Source organism: Mastomys coucha, unplaced genomic scaffold (genome assembly GCF_008632895.1).
Source record: "Mastomys coucha isolate ucsf_1 unplaced genomic scaffold, UCSF_Mcou_1 pScaffold21, whole genome shotgun sequence".
Lineage (NCBI taxonomy): Eukaryota > Metazoa > Chordata > Mammalia > Rodentia > Muridae > Mastomys > Mastomys coucha.
Genome location: NW_022196904.1, coordinates 71,034,945 through 71,051,443, shown reverse-complemented (window position 1 = coordinate 71,051,443; position 16,499 = coordinate 71,034,945). Strand labels below are relative to the sequence as shown.

General features: G+C 45.3%; 1 protein-coding gene across 5 annotated transcripts in view; it reads right to left on the bottom strand.

Annotated features, from left to right (window-relative positions):
• The window catches only part of Znf592 (zinc finger protein 592), a 53,215-nt gene extending 37,136 nt beyond the window's left edge, over positions 1-16,079 (bottom strand). Inside the window, exon 1 of one of the 5 annotated variants that reach the window (XM_031387166.1) lies at positions 15,915-16,079. The gene's annotated coding sequence lies outside the window, so the exon portion shown is untranslated. Of the gene's footprint in view, positions 1-1,931; positions 1,957-11,696; positions 11,720-14,916; positions 15,097-15,412; positions 15,746-15,914 lie in introns of those variants that run through there. The other 4 variants (XM_031387164.1, XM_031387165.1, XM_031387168.1 and 1 more) reach the window with 4 other exon arrangements.
• Positions 16,080-16,499: the final 420 nt, after the last annotated feature.

The window sequence follows — 16,499 nt, the reverse complement described above, 5'->3', positions numbered from 1 at the left end:
CTTCTCCCCTCTACCTAGCCCAGCATGGTGGTGACAATCATTAGGGGAACTTGTGTAAAACTTATTTGCCAACAAGAACTGCCTGTAGCTGCCTATGTCCTTGCCTGTATCCTGTTTCCTGAAAGGTTTAAGAGCTTGAATCACTACCAAATTTAATCATGCTTTCTTACTAAAGGGTTTTGTTGCTCTTGTTTTTTGTTTGTTTTTTCTTTTTAATAAAACATATCTGTCTAGAGGGTAAAAATGTAACAGTAATTTCCAATCCCAATAAGCCTGTATAAAAAAACATACAATCTAGTCATTACATTTATGTAGACAGATATTTATCCATCCATCTAGCTTGGGCAGATTTAGCGCTATACAAACTTATTCCCCTTTGCTACTTGTAGTTTCTCCTGGTCACGTGGTTTTGTTCCATCTTGCTTCCTCCTCCACTTCCTTGTCCTCCCCTCTCCCCCTTTCTTCTCTCTCCACCTGCCTCCCCACTCCCTAAGACCTCCAGTCCCATTTTTTCTCCTCCACTGCCCAATCACAGGCTCTTGCCTTTATTTGATCATTTAAAATAGAGAAAAGGTTCACAGGAGATCAATGTTCATTTGGGGTGGGGGGGAACCCCTTTTGAGGAAGCAGAATTAACATCAGAATACAAACAACATCAAGGCAATCCATAACAGAAAAAGAAGAAGAATTCATCTCTTTAATTTCTTTTTTTGTTTTCTTCCTGGGTGACCTGGAAGTTGCTAAGTAGCCATGCCAGCCTCTAACTCATAGAGATCCTCCTACCTCTGCCTCTCAAATGCTAGGATTAAAAGCATGCACCACTATGCCTGGCTATTTCTTTAATCTGTAATTATCCTCCTTCTGCCCTTTGCTGTCTCAAACAAACAAAACATAAACTAAAAGAAAGTGTAACATCAAAATTAGGACAAAAGCCAGAGGCTGAGAGCTGAAGAGGTACGAGTAGGTACTGGGTCTATTGTCCAGTGGTGAATAAGTTCTGAATGCACCTGGTTATTCACTCCAAAGGAACCTTAGTGTTTCCAGCCATGGGGCCCTGGCCTACTAACCAGAGAGTCTCTGGTGTGAATAAACAATCTGGCTGCAGAGAAGGGGCTTACAGACTCAAGGCTTTACTGACCCAGGCTGGCTGGTTCTCCCAAGTCACTGAAATCACAGACTCTGAATCTGATGTAAGAACTCTACCCTCACTATGCAACAAACTTAGTAGTAGGTGAACCACAACTAGCACTCAAAGCTCTCAGGTTCCTGCCTACTTCCAAGACCAAGACACCCTTGTACTAAAAGCTCTGAGCTTCTAGTAATTTTTCCCACTTCCCAACATGGCATACATTTTCCTCCAGTTTCATATTGAGACAGTGACTATAGCTCTTGTCATAATTATGACACACCTTAGTGTTGCAAAACCAGGATTAGAAAATATTGTTCTAGTATATCTTTCTAGACTAGAGGCTTTTTTTTTTTTTTTCAACATCAGAAACACAAAAGCCTGTCAGAGATTCCAGGAACTCATCACATTTAAGCCACTCTACAAATAAAGAAACAGAGGTCCCAAGGCGAGATAATCAGATCAGAAAAGGTATACAAACTGAAAAGAATTTTTGTTACCAGAAAGGTTCCCAGCATCCCTGACAAGATCACAAGACCCTACCTAAGGCCTTCCATCCCAAGGGCTTACAGTGCCTGCTTACTAACCACTGGATCTCTATTCAGTGCTAAGGGCTTATTTAACCCTTAATCAGTAATTCTTACCCTGGATGAACTCCTGTTCAGACAAATTGTGTCACAGTCTCTAAGGTGCCCCTGCACTCATACCTTCCTGTCATCTTAAGCACTCTGACCTTTGAGGTGTCTCCATTTGCTTTTTTCTCCATGCTGACCACCCTCTCCTCAGACACACAGCCAGTTCTCACCATCAGATAGCTTTCATCTGGGAGTTTTGTCTGATTTTCTCATATTTTACTTTAAAGCAGTCTCTCTTTAATGGCCCAGGCTAATCTCCATTCCTCTGCTTCAGCCTCCTGAATGTTACGCTTGGCTTCTCTTCTACCCATCCATCTATCCATCCATCCACTATCCATCTAAATTCACTGTTGGGGGGGGAGGGAGGGAGGGAGGGAGAGAGAGAGAATATAAGTGGAGGTCTGAGTAGGATACCTGGGAGCCAGCTCTCTCCCTCTCCTCTGTGGATTCTAGGAATGAAATTCAGGTCATCAGGCTTATGTACAAGCTTCCTTACCCACTGAACCATCTTACCAGCCCTAACTTCTCCATTCTAAAAAAGAAACCTGATGGGCAGTAGTAGTACACACCTTTAGTGACAGAGTCAGGAATATCTCTGAGTTTGACACCAGCCTGATCTACTGAGTAGAGTCCCAGGACAACACAAAAGAAACCCTGTCTCAAAAAACCATTAATTAATTAAAATAAGAAACTGAGGGGCTGGAGAGATGGCTCAGTGATTAAGAGCACTGGCTACTCTCCCAGAGGATCTAAATTCAAGCACCCATATTGTGGCTCACAACCATGTATAACTCCAATTCTAGGAGAGCTAATTCCATCTTCTGGCCTCTGCAGGCATCAGGCTCATATATAGTGCATAAACATATACACAGGCAAAATGTCCATATATATAAAATAACAAATAAAAGAGAAACCCAGAGCTGGAGATGTAGCTCAGTAGTATGGACTTTTATGGTCTAGTATGTGGGAGACCCCACATTCAATACCCAGTATCAAAGACAGAAATCCGTCACCTTAAAGCCACCTACCCATCACACCTACTTTTATTTTCCTTTTTATACTTCTCGCTAACCCTCATATTCAGTACTTTCTTGTTTATTGACAGTAAGTCCCTAAATTCCTAGGAAATAAGCTCTATAAAGGGAAGATTTTAATCATGTTCTCTGCTACGTTCCCAGTGCTTAGAATAGTGCCTGGTATACAGCCAATCTGTATATCAGAACCATCAACCTCAAACCATGACTTGCACCCAGGAGCCAGAGGCAGGGGACCTTCCAAGTTTGAAGGCAGCCTGTAGGGCAGAGACTTTATCTTAAAAAAAAAAAAAAACCTAATGAAACAAACTATTTAAAAATAAGTATTTCTGCCGGGCGGTGGTGGCGCACGCCTTTGATCCCAGCACTTTGGGAGGCAGAGGCAGGTGGATTTCTGAGTTCGAGGCCAGCCTGGTCTACAGAATGAGTACCAGGACAGCCAGGGCTATACAGAGAAACCCTGTCTCAAAAAAATAAAAATAAAAATAAAAATAATAATAATAATAATAATAATAATAATAAAAATAATAAGTATTTCTAGTCAAATTAATCCCCTTTAATGGGCTTGTGAGTCAGATAATCTGTCCTGAGAAACAGAACAATAGAGACAGAAAATGAAGTTGAAAGGAGGTGATGGAACAAATAGATTTCAGATAGCACCTTAGTGTACCTAGAGCCACAAGATAAAGGATTGCTCCACCAGGCAGGAAACTGTTCTCATCAGACCAGGAAGAACAAACAGGTTCTTCTCTGGGGTAACACTCAGAGAAGAGACCACCGAGGATGTGACCCCTACTCACCAGCGCCCATTCACCTAAGATAGCCTCTGCTTCCCACTTCCTCTTCACACTTCAACTGCTTTGGAAACTTCCTCAACACCACGGAGATGTTGAAAGTTGGGGCACTAAGAGCCTTTGTCAGTGACTATGCAGCAGACCTGTCATCATTGAATCTCAGTAAGACCATTTGTTCCCTCCCAAGGCTGCCTTCTGACCTGTTGTCTCACATCTGGCCACCTCTGGTCTTTCCCTATGTCATCACTTTGTGCGACTCTGAGACTAGTTCCCCCCAAAACTATTTCATCATGTGATTTACTAAGCTCAAACAAAACACCTGCCGGGCGGTGGTGGCTCACACCTTTAATCCCAGCACTTGGGAGGCAGAGGCGGGCGGATTTCTGAGTTCGAGGCCAGCCTGGTCTACAAAGTGAGCTCCAGGACAGCCAGGGCTGTACAGAGAAATCCTGTCTTGAAAAAACAAAAAGCCAAAACAACAACAACAACAAAAAAAAACTAAAATAGTTCCTTTCTGCCTATCACCTCAGATTTCACTAAGGGGAGGCTTTCCAGAAGCTTCAGAATCTAGACCTAGACCAAGTCCTCTGACCTGATATTACAGCAGCTGCAATATCACCTCCTCAGAACACCTAGCCACTGCCTTCCCTGCTACATCACTAGTAAGAGCCAAGACTGGAGACTATCATATATCAATCATGTCCAATATCTACTCCTACCAAAAGGATCTCATTCTCCTCAGAGCATCTCTTCTTCCTTCTTTTTATCTTCCAGCTTCCACCTCTACTCTCACCCCACCTACATCATATGTATGCTATATACATGTGCATATACATTCATTTATTCTTCAATAATAATGCTAGTTGTGGTAGTTCATGAGAGTAATTCTAATACCCAGGAGACAAGGCAAGAAGGCTGCAATAAGCTTGAGGAAAGAGACACTGGTTCATGACAGGGAATCAAAAAGTTTTTCTCAACTGTAGTTCCTACTCCAAAACAGAAATTGGGGGGAATATATCCTCAGTTGGGAAACAAATGGAAGAGCAGTGTGGATAAGAAGAAGAGGTTTTAGGCAGATGAGCGAACAGAAAAGTCCTGCAGCAGGAGCAGAGGGAATGGATGAACAGGAGGAGGTAGATGAAGAAAGGCCACTGCAAAGACTTCTGCTTTTAACATTTACTTTATTTTTAATTATGTGTATGTGTGGGTGTCTGTGTATAGGTAAGTGCATGTGTACAGGTACAGAAAAGATATCATATGGTCTGGAGCTGGAGTTATAAGTGTTTGTGAGCCACCCACCACAGGTACTGGTCCTCTGCAAGAGCAATATACACTCTTAACCACTGAGCCACCCTCCAGCCCCTGGGACTTGGGGCAAGGGATGATACAGTCTACATTTTATGAGAGATCTGTTTTCTCCTTAAATAAGTCTCAAACCCTTTTAACTGAACATTTATTTAAAAGGGGGGTAGGAAAATAATCAAATGTCACCTCTATTTGAAAGCCTTCATATCCAATATCAAATACACTTTACCTTTTGACCCAGACAACAGAGTACCAGATAAGCCTGTATCAGAAAAAAAAGGTGGCTTAAAAGCCTGGGATGGGAGGCAGTGCTGGTGCACACCTTTAATCCCAGAATTTGGGAGTCAGAGGCAGGTGGTTCTCTGAGTTTGAGACCAGCCTGGTCTACAGAGCTAGTTCCAAGACTGCCAGGCTACAAAGAGAAACCTTATCACAAGCAAACAAACAAACAAAAAACTCGGGACTGCAACATTTGATAGCCATGGAGTTTCTAGCCAAGTATAGTAGCCTTATTTCCTATATTAGGCACCCACTATGTGCCAGACTTTGCTTCAAAACAGACTGTTCCTGTCCATGTTAGGGAAACTATAATCCTAGCACTTGAAGGTAGAAGCAGAAGAATCTGGAACTCAAGGCCAGCCTCAGCTACATAGAAAGTTCAAGGCTAACCCACACTACAGGAGACCCTATCTCAAACACCAAAATCAAAAAGTTTCTTTTAGGGGCCAGAAGATGGCTCAGTAGTAAGAGAGAGCACTGACTGGTCTTCTAGAGGATCCAGGTTCAATTTCCAGATCCCAAAAGGCAGCTCATAACCATCTGAAATCCAGTTCCACCCTACCCCACCCCCCCAGGTGGGTGTGGTGAATCTAATACCCTCTTCTGATACTGCATACACGTAGGGCAGTATAGGCAAAAAAACCAATAAAATAAAGTAATTAAGAGAGGGAGGAAAAAGCTGGACAGTGGTAGCTCACATCTTTAATCCCAGCACTCGGGAGGCAGAGGCCAGCAGATCTCTGAGTTCAACACCAGCCTGGTCTATAGAAAGAATTCCAGGATAGCAGGGCTACACAGAGGAACCCTGTCTTGAAACAACAAAACAAAAAAGAGGAGGGAATTTTAAAAAGGTTTCCTTTGCTACCCTCAATTCTCTCCTACCACACAAACATGTCTCACTTCAACTTTCTTGTCCCCCAAGTGACTACCCGAGTCCTAAGCTTTCCCTCAAATTATTTTCTGGTAATTAATGATAAACTGCTAGAAGTATAACCCTCCCAGGAAGCATAAATAATTTTTCAATCCTTTCTAGGTTAGGAATGCAAAAGTAATGGCATATAGGCATGGAGTGCAATGGATCAGGCTTGGGGCTCCCTCTCAAAGTGTACAATGAGTGTAACTGTAACTGAGTATGGAGCTCAGGGATAGAGTGCTATCCTAATGTCCGAACGGCCACCGATTAAATCCCCAGCATCAAAACCAATTAAAGTTGGGTGTGGTAGGGGAGCAAGTAATGAAAAATGAAATTATACGACTGTCACCATTTCCTTCCAAATGGTGTCACTCTATTTTGGGTGCCAGAGATGTTCCCTAGAGGTAGCCCCAGCCACCTCAAATGAGTCGCACATAACCACCACCTTCAGAAAAAAAAAGCCCACTCAAGAAACTTCTGGTCTAGAAGTAAAGTGTTCTGTAATTGCTTGCAGTGAGAATGCTCCTAACAGTGAAGTTCATCTCACACGATTCTTTATTTCCTACAAAGCACAGTGCTCTGGGTTGGGCCATCAGTAACCCTTTCACACTTGACTGTACCCTGCCTAGCAATGATGTGCAGGTACAAAGACAGCTATACAGGACTTTAAATACAAGTAAAATATTCTTGTACTAGGGATGATGGCTCAGCCTGATACTAGGATGGGAGAGGCTGAAGCACGAGAACTGCAAATTCAAGGACTGCCAGAGTTGCACTGGGGCTGCTACATGGTGAAACTTAGTCTCAAACCAAATAAACAAGGAGCTGGGCATGTGATGTATGCATAGAATTCCAGCACAGAGGCAAGAGAATCAAGTATTCAAGACAGACATATACTGCAGGGAGATTTGAGGTGAGCCCAGGCTATGAGACCCTGTCTCTAAATAAATAAATAAATAAATAAATAAATAAATAAATAAATAACCAGGCATGATGGTACAAATTTCTAATCCCAGCACAAAGAGGCAGAGGCAGACAGATCCGGATCTCTATGTGTTTGAGGCCAGCCTTATCTACATAGCAAGTTCCAGGCCAGCCAGGATTATATAGATTGACTTTGTCTCAAAACAAAAAACAAACAAAAACAAAACAAAAACAAAAACAAAAAACAATAACACACACATGGCTAAGACAGAGAGCCCTTCCAGAACAATCTAAACAACTGCTTAGTGCTCACTCCTGGGCTTCTCTCTCCTCTAGAATGACAAAGTTGGGGTTTAGCTTTGTTTTCAGACTTTGGAATAAGATGGGCTATAGTTACAACCAACCCATACCTTCTAAATTGATTGCTACAGTCTCACTTTGCCCTTTGCCTTGTACAAGTTAACACCTTTGACTTGATAAACTGAATTGGCAGAAAGGAGAATGTTGTAAACTTCAGCAAACGAGGGTATAAACATGAGGCCACAGCCAACTCCACTACCTCCCACTCCGATGTGTGGGTAACATATCCCTGCCTCCAAAGACATAAAGAAGAGACAGCCCCACCTCACCCAAAGTGCCTAAAAGCCTCCAGAAAGGTAGAAATCCTAGGAATGCATGCTAAACTTACACATGGACCTAACTCTCTTCCTTTGCAGTCTCTTACACTCCAAGACTCTATACCCTAAAGACTTCTGGTATCTTCCATGTGGATGTGTGGAAAGGAGAGTGAGCCCAGGAACCTAAACAGAACACAGCCCAGACCATAGTGGAAACCAGGCAACATCAGAAACAAACTGATTTCTTTAGAAGCTTTCCTAAAAAAGCACTCAAGTCAGGGGTGGTAGTGCACTCAGGAGGCAGAGGCACGTGGATCTCCTGAGTTCTAGGCCAGCCTGGTCTACAGGCTTCCACAAGGCCTTCAGTGTCTGTCTCCAGGACAGCCAGAGCTACACAGAGAAACCCTGTCTCAAAAAACAAAGGAAGGAAGGAAGGAGGGAAGGACGGAAGGAAGGGAGTGAGGAAGGGAGGGAGGGAAAATGGAAGGGAGGAATCAATCCAAACTGGGTAACTGTGTGTGGTGGTGCCTGCCTGTAATTCTAGCAGTAGTGAGGTTTGGGATTTTAGAGTTCCAGGTTAATCTATAATCCCAAGATTCAAGAGGCTGAAGCAGAATCAATTTGAGTTGAAGCTACACTAGACTACAAGATCCTCCATCACCACCTCATGAACCTCCCAAAAGAGACCCAAGTTAGGCACACTCTAGTCACTATACCAGGCTCTCTGGATTCAAGGACTATTCCAATCAGAGGTGTTCACCTACTGACTATGACAAGGCAAGCCAACTCAATGCACATATAAAAAAAAGCATTTCCCTTCAGGGCAGCCCAGAAGATGCAGTCAATTCCAACAAATTCAACATCATACTTCTTTTATAAGGACACAGCTCAGTGTCAGTTTTTGCTACACAACCTTCAGTGTTTGTCTCCAAAATGAAAGTAGACCTACTGAGTACTTACTATTTTTTATGAAGATGATATATTAAAGCCTTTATAAAGTTTAAATGATAGGAAAAATACAAAGCATAAAATTGAAAACTACACACTCCACTTAGAGGCAACACTTAATAGACAATTGTTCTGGGGGGTCGGGGGGGGTGCAAACACCAGCATGCAAGTTAGGCTTGGTGCAGCCCTTGCCTTCTTTGGATGAGTATTTTTTGTGAAAGATCCGTAGAGCTACCTGTGAACTACTCAAAAAAATTTCAGTTAAAAAAAAAACAAAAACCAGATGTGATAGCCCATGCCTTTAATCCCTGAAAGTTGGAAGACAGAGACAGACAGATAGCTCTCTGAGTATGAGGGCAACCTGGTCTACATGAGTTCCAGGAGAGCCAGGGCTATGTAGAGAGAGATACTCTTCCTCAAAAAATTAAAATAAAACTCAGCAAACATTTTAAAGTTTCAGAATCTTTCAGGAGCACTAATAACTCTGGAGGTTTTAAAACTAAATATAGGCTAAAGCCATGTGGATTTCACACATATTGACTTGAGACAGGGACTCACTTGGCTCCTGGCCACATGCACACATATTCACTCCTCATTCAACTTTGTGAATCTTTTCACAGCCACAAACAGACATTACATCCTGTCTTGTCTACTGGAGTATGTAATCAGAATGAGGGGCACCATTACCTTTTTTTTTTGTTTTTCAAGACAGGGTTTTTCTGTATAGCCCTGGCTGTCCTGGAACTCAATCTGTAGACCAGGCTGGCCTCAAACTCAGAAATCCTCCTGCCTCTGCCTCTCAAGTGCTGGGACTAAAGGTGTGTGCCACCACTGCCCATTGTCCATTACCTCTTGATATAACACCTGCAGATTCTGAAATGCAGATGGTAAAGGACTTAGCTAAAGTCACAAAGTAGGATAATCCAAACATTGATAGCAACATCAAACTTGAAACTCAATCATTTACTTTTCTGGAGTGCATAAAACTATGCATTGGATAAATTATATTAAAGTATGTTTTTCTATTGTCAAAATAAAAGCAAATTTGTCTGAAAAAAGCAATTCAGATAGCTTTAATAAAAATGTAGGTCCCAGCTGGGCGGTGGTGGCACACGCCTTTAGTCCCAGAACTTGGGAGGCAGAGGCAGGCGGATTTCTGAGTTCGAAGCCAGCCTGGTCTGCAGAGTGAGTTCCAGGACAGCCAGGGCTACACAGAGAAACCCTGTCTCCAAAAAAAAAAAAAAAAAAAAAAAAAAGAAAGAAAAGAAGAGAAAAACCTTTCTTTACCATTCAGAATGTTCCTATTTTTATAAAAAAAAAAAAGGGAGGGGAGAGTTAAATATACATACAAAATAGAGATGTAAAGATAATATAATAAAATAAAATACAAATACCAAAAGGGCTGGGAAATGAAACTCAGTGTTAAAACACTTGTTTATCATATACAAAGGCTCTAGGTTCAATCCACAGCACAGCAAATAATAAAAAGACAAATATCAAATAATAAACTGGGTGTGGTGTCCCAAGGCTTTAATTCTAGCACTTGAGCATTTGAAGGTAGGAAGACGGCCAGGACAACCAGGGCTACACAGAAAAACCATCCCAAAAAAATTAATAAAGATGATAGACAGATGTTAGATAGTTCTGAATATAGGATTTATCAGCAAGCTTTATTTCCTTTGTATCCATCTGCATATCTCACTTTTTACATATAAATATATCATTTTAGATTTTTTTTTAACAAAGACTTCATTTTAAGCACATGTGATGTAAGTGTAGGTGCGTGCACTGAGCCCATAGGATCTGCTGAAGCTGGAGTTACAGGTGTCATGAGTCTCCTCGTCTCAGTAAGTGTTCTTAACTGTTGAGCCCTCTCTATAGCCCCAATTTTTAGAGTTTTAAAAAGAAAAACTTCTACAGCCTGAGTTACTTCCTGAACAACTGCAGCGCATATGCCCACACTGCTACATGGCCCCAGCATGCAGAACGTGCACATACTTTGTTAGCCTAGTTAGAAGAACCTCTCTCAGGGGATTTCCTTTCTTTCCAAAATTTATTTATTTTTCTTTTTTGTCTAAGAAAAGATCTCTCATGTCAGCTAGGATAGCTTCAAACTTGTTATAACCCAGAACTTGTCAATATTTCATTTTTTAAAAGTTATTCTTCCTCTTTCTTAAGTTTCATAAGTATAGGATCCCACCCAAATAATACAACACTGTTTACTCTATTGATAATTATCATCAACTACATAGAGCAGTGCTTGAAGAAGGGCTAACGTAGAAAGATGGTCCGTGTCCATGAAGCCTGAGAAAAACACGGGAATTGAGGAGGGAGTTTATGAGCTGCCCTAGCCCTAAGCAGAAAGGGGAAGCGAGCTGGGAGCACTGGCCAGAGGAGAGAACATCTGTCACTCTACAGTCCATTTTCATGGTCAGTGAGTACTTTAGTTTACTCACCAGTCTCCTCCACACTTTCTTAATGAGTCAGTCTCCCTGACTTGAATCAGCTGAAAATCTTACTAAACTCAAGTTCTGGTCTCAAAGCTAGGAACAGATACTGAAGCCCAGGGTTCTGAAAAGACAAAGCTGCCGCAGGCTGACAGAGCTCTCTCCAGCTACAACACCAATCATGGAATGCATGTGCTGTATCTACTATTCTCTGACACTTCACCATAGCTTGCAAAAGAAATACAAATGTTTTAACCTGTCTCTCCTTTTTTCCCCGTTTTCCAGCCTTATCTCCACATAATGAGGTCTCTAATAGCTGCAAGCTTTCATGTTCAGGGCTCTTTTCCTAGAATGTCCTTCATGATCTTACTAACCTGCAAAACCCTTATTCCTGCTCCAAGACCCAGTGCAGAAGTCACCTCTTCTCTGAAGCCTTCTCTTCCCCCCAAGCATTTTTTAGAGCCTCATGTATCCCAGGGCGGCTTCAAAAGCTGAGCTACTGCTCTTCCCTCCAGTGCTAGTGTTACAGGCCTGGGCTACCACAATTTGTTCCCAATAGCTCATTAACCACCACTGTATCAAAGAATTTAAACAGGAATTATAATTCACTGTTAAAATAATTGACTTTTCTTAGAGACTCTACCGAAAAGTAAATGGTTTCTAACAGTTCTCACCTTGTAAGTTCTAACATAGTATCAAAACACAAAATGAGATGTCAACGTTAAATGATTGATCTTGGGGGCTGGAGAGATGGCTCAATGGTTAAGAGCACTCACTGACTGCTCTTCCTGAGGTCCTGAGTTCAACTCCCAGCAACTACATGGTGGCTCACAACCATCTGTAATGAGAACAGATGCCCTCTTCTGCTGTGTCTGAAGACAGCAACAGAGTACTCATATATACACAATAAATAAATCTAAAAATAAAGTAGGTTTTAAAAAAAAATAACTGATCTTATGGAGCACAGCATTCGCATTAAGAGAAAAGAAAAAAGAGCTAATTACACAAAATTCAGTAATTGAATCATCATAAGGTGTGGAGGTGCTCAACTTTAATCACGGCACTTGGGAGGAAGAGGAGCTCTTGAGTTCCTCTGAGGCAAGCCAGAATTATACCAAGAAACCCTGTCTCGAAACAAAACAAAACTGATTTATCTATTTAATCTTTTCCAAAATAGTCACAATATAGTTAAGAAGCAGCATTTTTTTTTTTTTAGTTAAGGAAACTTAATATTTGACCAAGTTCATTCTATAGCTCAATTTGTTCTGCCTAACTCTGTGAAATACATACTTGCATTGAAAATGAAGATTGGGACATAGGAAGGTAGATGGTTTATCCCTATGGTTAACAAGTGTCAGGAGTAAAGTGTAAAGTTTTGGAGTTGGAGATGACTCAGTGGGTAAGAGCACTGACTGTTCTTCCAAAGGACCCGGGTTTAATTCCCAGCACCCACATGGAAGCTCACAAAACATCTTTTAACTTCAAGATCTGACACCCTCACACAGACATACTCACAAATAAAACACTGGTACACCTAAAATAAAAATAATTTTAAAAAGAAGTAAAGTCCTGTAGTGTGCCGGGCAGTGGTGGCGCACACCTTTAATCCCAGCACTTGGGAGGCAGAGACAGGTGGATTTCTGAGTTCGAGACTAGCATGGTCTACAAAGTGAGTTCCAGGACAGCCAGGGCTACACAGAGAAACCCTGTCTCAAAAAACAAAAACAAAAAACAAACAAAAAAAGTCCTGTAGTATGACTCCAAAGCCAGAGAGCACTGGAATCAGGTGGGCCGGGTTTAAATTCAGCCATGTTACAGTTGCACGGTGGACACATCGCCTCACCCTCTGGGCTCGTTTCCTAGTAAAATGGGCATGAGAACCTTGTCTCCTAGGGTGTAGAGTAGTAAGGTAATATATACAAAAACCATTCGCATGGGTTCTCCCACCCAGCACACACTCAGAAATTCTACTTCATTTTCCCTTCCTAAAAGCTGTAAAGACCTTACAGAGGACAGGATGTCCCCTATACTTGAGAGCTTTTAAACAGAGAAGAAATCCCTGCCTTATCTAAGTCAGAAGAGAGCTGGGGCCAGAGGCCTTATAAAATGCAAATACTCCTAATTACCCTAAGCTACAGTTCAAACTAAAGAGGGAAAGTGTTCCCCCTACAGCCTAGGCCTGGTTGATCAAACAGGCCTAGCTCCCCACAGACTTTTATCTCCCCTGTCCCCTCTCTTTCTTCCTCTAGCCCCAAGAACCTCTTTCACTTCCTCCAAGTTGCCAAACTGAGTGCTGTTCCCCACATGGTTACCGCTCAAGCCTTCTTTGGGTCATATGGTGCTTCTTCAGGGAAGGCTTCATCAGAGTTTATAATTTTTACGTTGCCATTTCCTTCAGAGTATTGTTCTAAAAACTCATGTGGGGCAGGACTCAAAGGCAGTCTGTGCTTAGCAAGAGGGTAAGCCGGAGGATTGACTTCCCCACTGCAAAAACCAACCAATCTGAAACACACACACACACACAGAGAGAGAGAGAGAGAGAGAGAGAGAGAGAGAGAGAGAGAAATAGAGAGAGAAATAGAGAGAGGGGGGAGAGGGAGAGGGAGAGAGCGAGAGCCCTTCTTAGGGCCTCTGCCATTGTAATATTAACTAAATTCTCACTAAGCCCAAAAGTGCTGGTGTCTAGTTATCCTAGCGTTCAAGAGGCTGAGGCAGGAAGATCTAGATAAGCCAGTCAGAAAGACATAGTTAAACTGCATATACAAAGAATAAAACAAAAACCTGCCACCTCCCTTTGCCTCAGATTCTCTTTCTTTTCCCCTTTCCCCCTTAGTATTTGGTGTTTTATAACATACTCCATGTTTATTAGACCCTGTACTTACTGTCTTCTCACACGTTAGAAGGAAAACTCTACAAGGTCAGTTAGTTTTCACTGCTTGCCACATGGAAAACATATATTTGTTGACAAATATTTTCTTATTACTGGACTTTGTCTCTAGGCCAAGATCTCCAACACTAAAATAGAGGTGTCTTTCTGGTTGACAGAGTATCTTCCAAAACCTAGTTCCGTCATGGCACATACTACAAATACTCAGAATAAAATGTTTACAGTCAGGCATGGTTGCCTGAAGTCCCAACTATTGGGGAGGTTTAAGACCGGAGCTTGGTGGCCAACCTGGTTAAAAGTGGAGATGGGGGGAGGGGTAATGAACCAAAGCCATCTTCAGTGGAACAGTAGAAGTGGTTAAGAAAGGAAGAAAGAAAGAAAGAGAGAGAGAGAGAAAGATGGAAAGAAAATAACACCAGGATTCCCTTCTCTTTCACAGTGTAATGTACCTGTCAATTTAGCAAGCAGACTTCTGAAATCCCACTCACCACCCATCAGGCTAAGCACACTGTGTGCTCAGCCAGTGTACACCTGACACAAGCACACTCTAGCTCCTACTCGAACACAGGCCACAGGCAAACCCTGGTCCGAACCCATTTTACCCATCCGAGTCCCACGCTCCTAAAGCAGAAACTATCTAGGCTTGTCCTGGATACAAAACATGCCCCCTAGGTGGGCCTCTAGGTTATACCAACCCCGCACTTTTAATGTCATCTCTGGTCTGCTCATAAAAATAGTTAAAAATCCCTGACCACCTCCAATTATCCTACAGTTCTCAAGAGCAAGCATACCTAAGGTCATACGGACCCCTCCCCCTCACAAAAGCTGATTCAAGGCCAGGAGGCCATCTGTCCAGCAGACGCTCTCCTGTCCTCCCCCCGGGTCACACGGAGCCTTTCCCCCTAACCCCTCGGCTGGCAGGAAGAGTCCCCGCAGAGAAATAAATTCAACCCTGATCAACAGGCCCGGTCATCCCCCTAAGAACCCCAACTCTGGAGGAGGAAGACCTGTCTGCCCCGGGAGAAGGATCCCCGGGGTCAGAACTTGGGCGAGGCTGAGGGGGAGACTGAGGGGCGCCGCGAAGGGCCGACGTTCCCAGCGTCTGCCCGGTGACGGCGCCAGGTCCTCGCGCGGCGGGGACGGTGGAGCTGACAGGGCGTCCCAGCCGGGTGAAGTGCACCGTTATCCCTGCCCGGGCCGGGGGCTCGGCGGGCGGCCGCCGGCCGCGCGCGGGACAACAGCGGAGTGCCCGGGCCGCCCCGGATCCGCGGGCGGCGGCGGCGGCGGAAGGGGTCCGGGCCGGGGGCGGGGTAGGGTGGTGGCCAGGGCCCGCCTGGCGGCGGTCGGGGGAAGTGGCTGCCGCCCGGGGCGGCGGGCAGGGTCCAGCAGGCTGCAGGGCCGGGCCGCGGCGCGGGCAGAGCCCGCTCTCTTCGGACTCCCCTGCCCGAGCTGGAGTGGCCCGGGTGGTGGCCTCGCCCTGTCCGGGCGGCGGGGGGCGCTTACCTGGCGGCGGCGGCGGCGGCGACAGGCCCCGGGCTCGGCCGCGCGCGTCCCCAGCGCCGGCTGCGGGAGCCACAACATGGCGACGGCGGTGGCGGGCGGGGCTGCGGCTCCGGGGGCGGAGCGGGGGCGGGAGCCGGGCTGGCGGCGGGACCTAGCTGAGGCCGCGGGTGGGAAGGGCGGGCGGAAGGCGACTCGGGCCTGGGCACCGGCCAGGGCGGTGCGGCTGAGGAGCTGCCCCGGCCCGGCCCGGCCCGGCCCGGCCCCGCGCCTTCCGCCTTCCGCCTCCCGCCTCGGGCTGGCGCGACCCTGGCTGCGCTGACTGCGGGGAGGGAGGGGCGGGGGCGGGGACGGCGCCGCGCAGGGCTCGACCGGGACTCCGACGCGGGGCTGGCTCCCGCCGCCCTCAGCGCGGCCTCTCCCGGCCGCCTGGGCCTGGGAAGCTGCGACGCGCCTCGGAAGCCTCCGTGCGGCCCAGGCCGCCTGCCTGAGGGACAAGGTGTACCTTCGCGGCGCGGGCCGACCGGACGCCGAACGTCTCAAGAGCTCGGAAGAAGTCGTCTTCGCCGAAACCTGGGCGAGCCGGGCCTAGTCACCACTGTTAAGCGAAAGGAAGCGGGAGTGGAGTGGGCCTGGGCACTCAGGTGCGCCTTAAAGGCTAAGCATCGCAGGATAAGAAGGACATGCTTGCAGGCGCGTGGCGCTCGGACGTGTTGCCTCTGGGGGAGCCGAGGAACGCTCGGAGAGTGGAATGGGGGGCGGGGGTTGGAGGGGGCTGATAAATTCTCGGGGTGGACTGGCAATTCACGGGCTTACTAGGGAAGCTATGACTCCAGGGCAAGAACTCGGAGAGGCGGACAAAAAATTACCAAGTTGACCCGCAGGACTTTCCAAGAACCTGGAATACCTAGGTACGCAATATTATGGCAGCAGGGTCAGAGTGTGGGAACTGGCAGGCCAGTTCTGGGGCCAGGCAGGATCACTAAGCATGAATAAATTCCTTCTGAAGAAACCAGGAAAGAGCCCACACTTTGCAAAAGGGCCGGAACTGACATGCAGCTGGGCCCTGACTCTGCTGTGTGCCAGGACC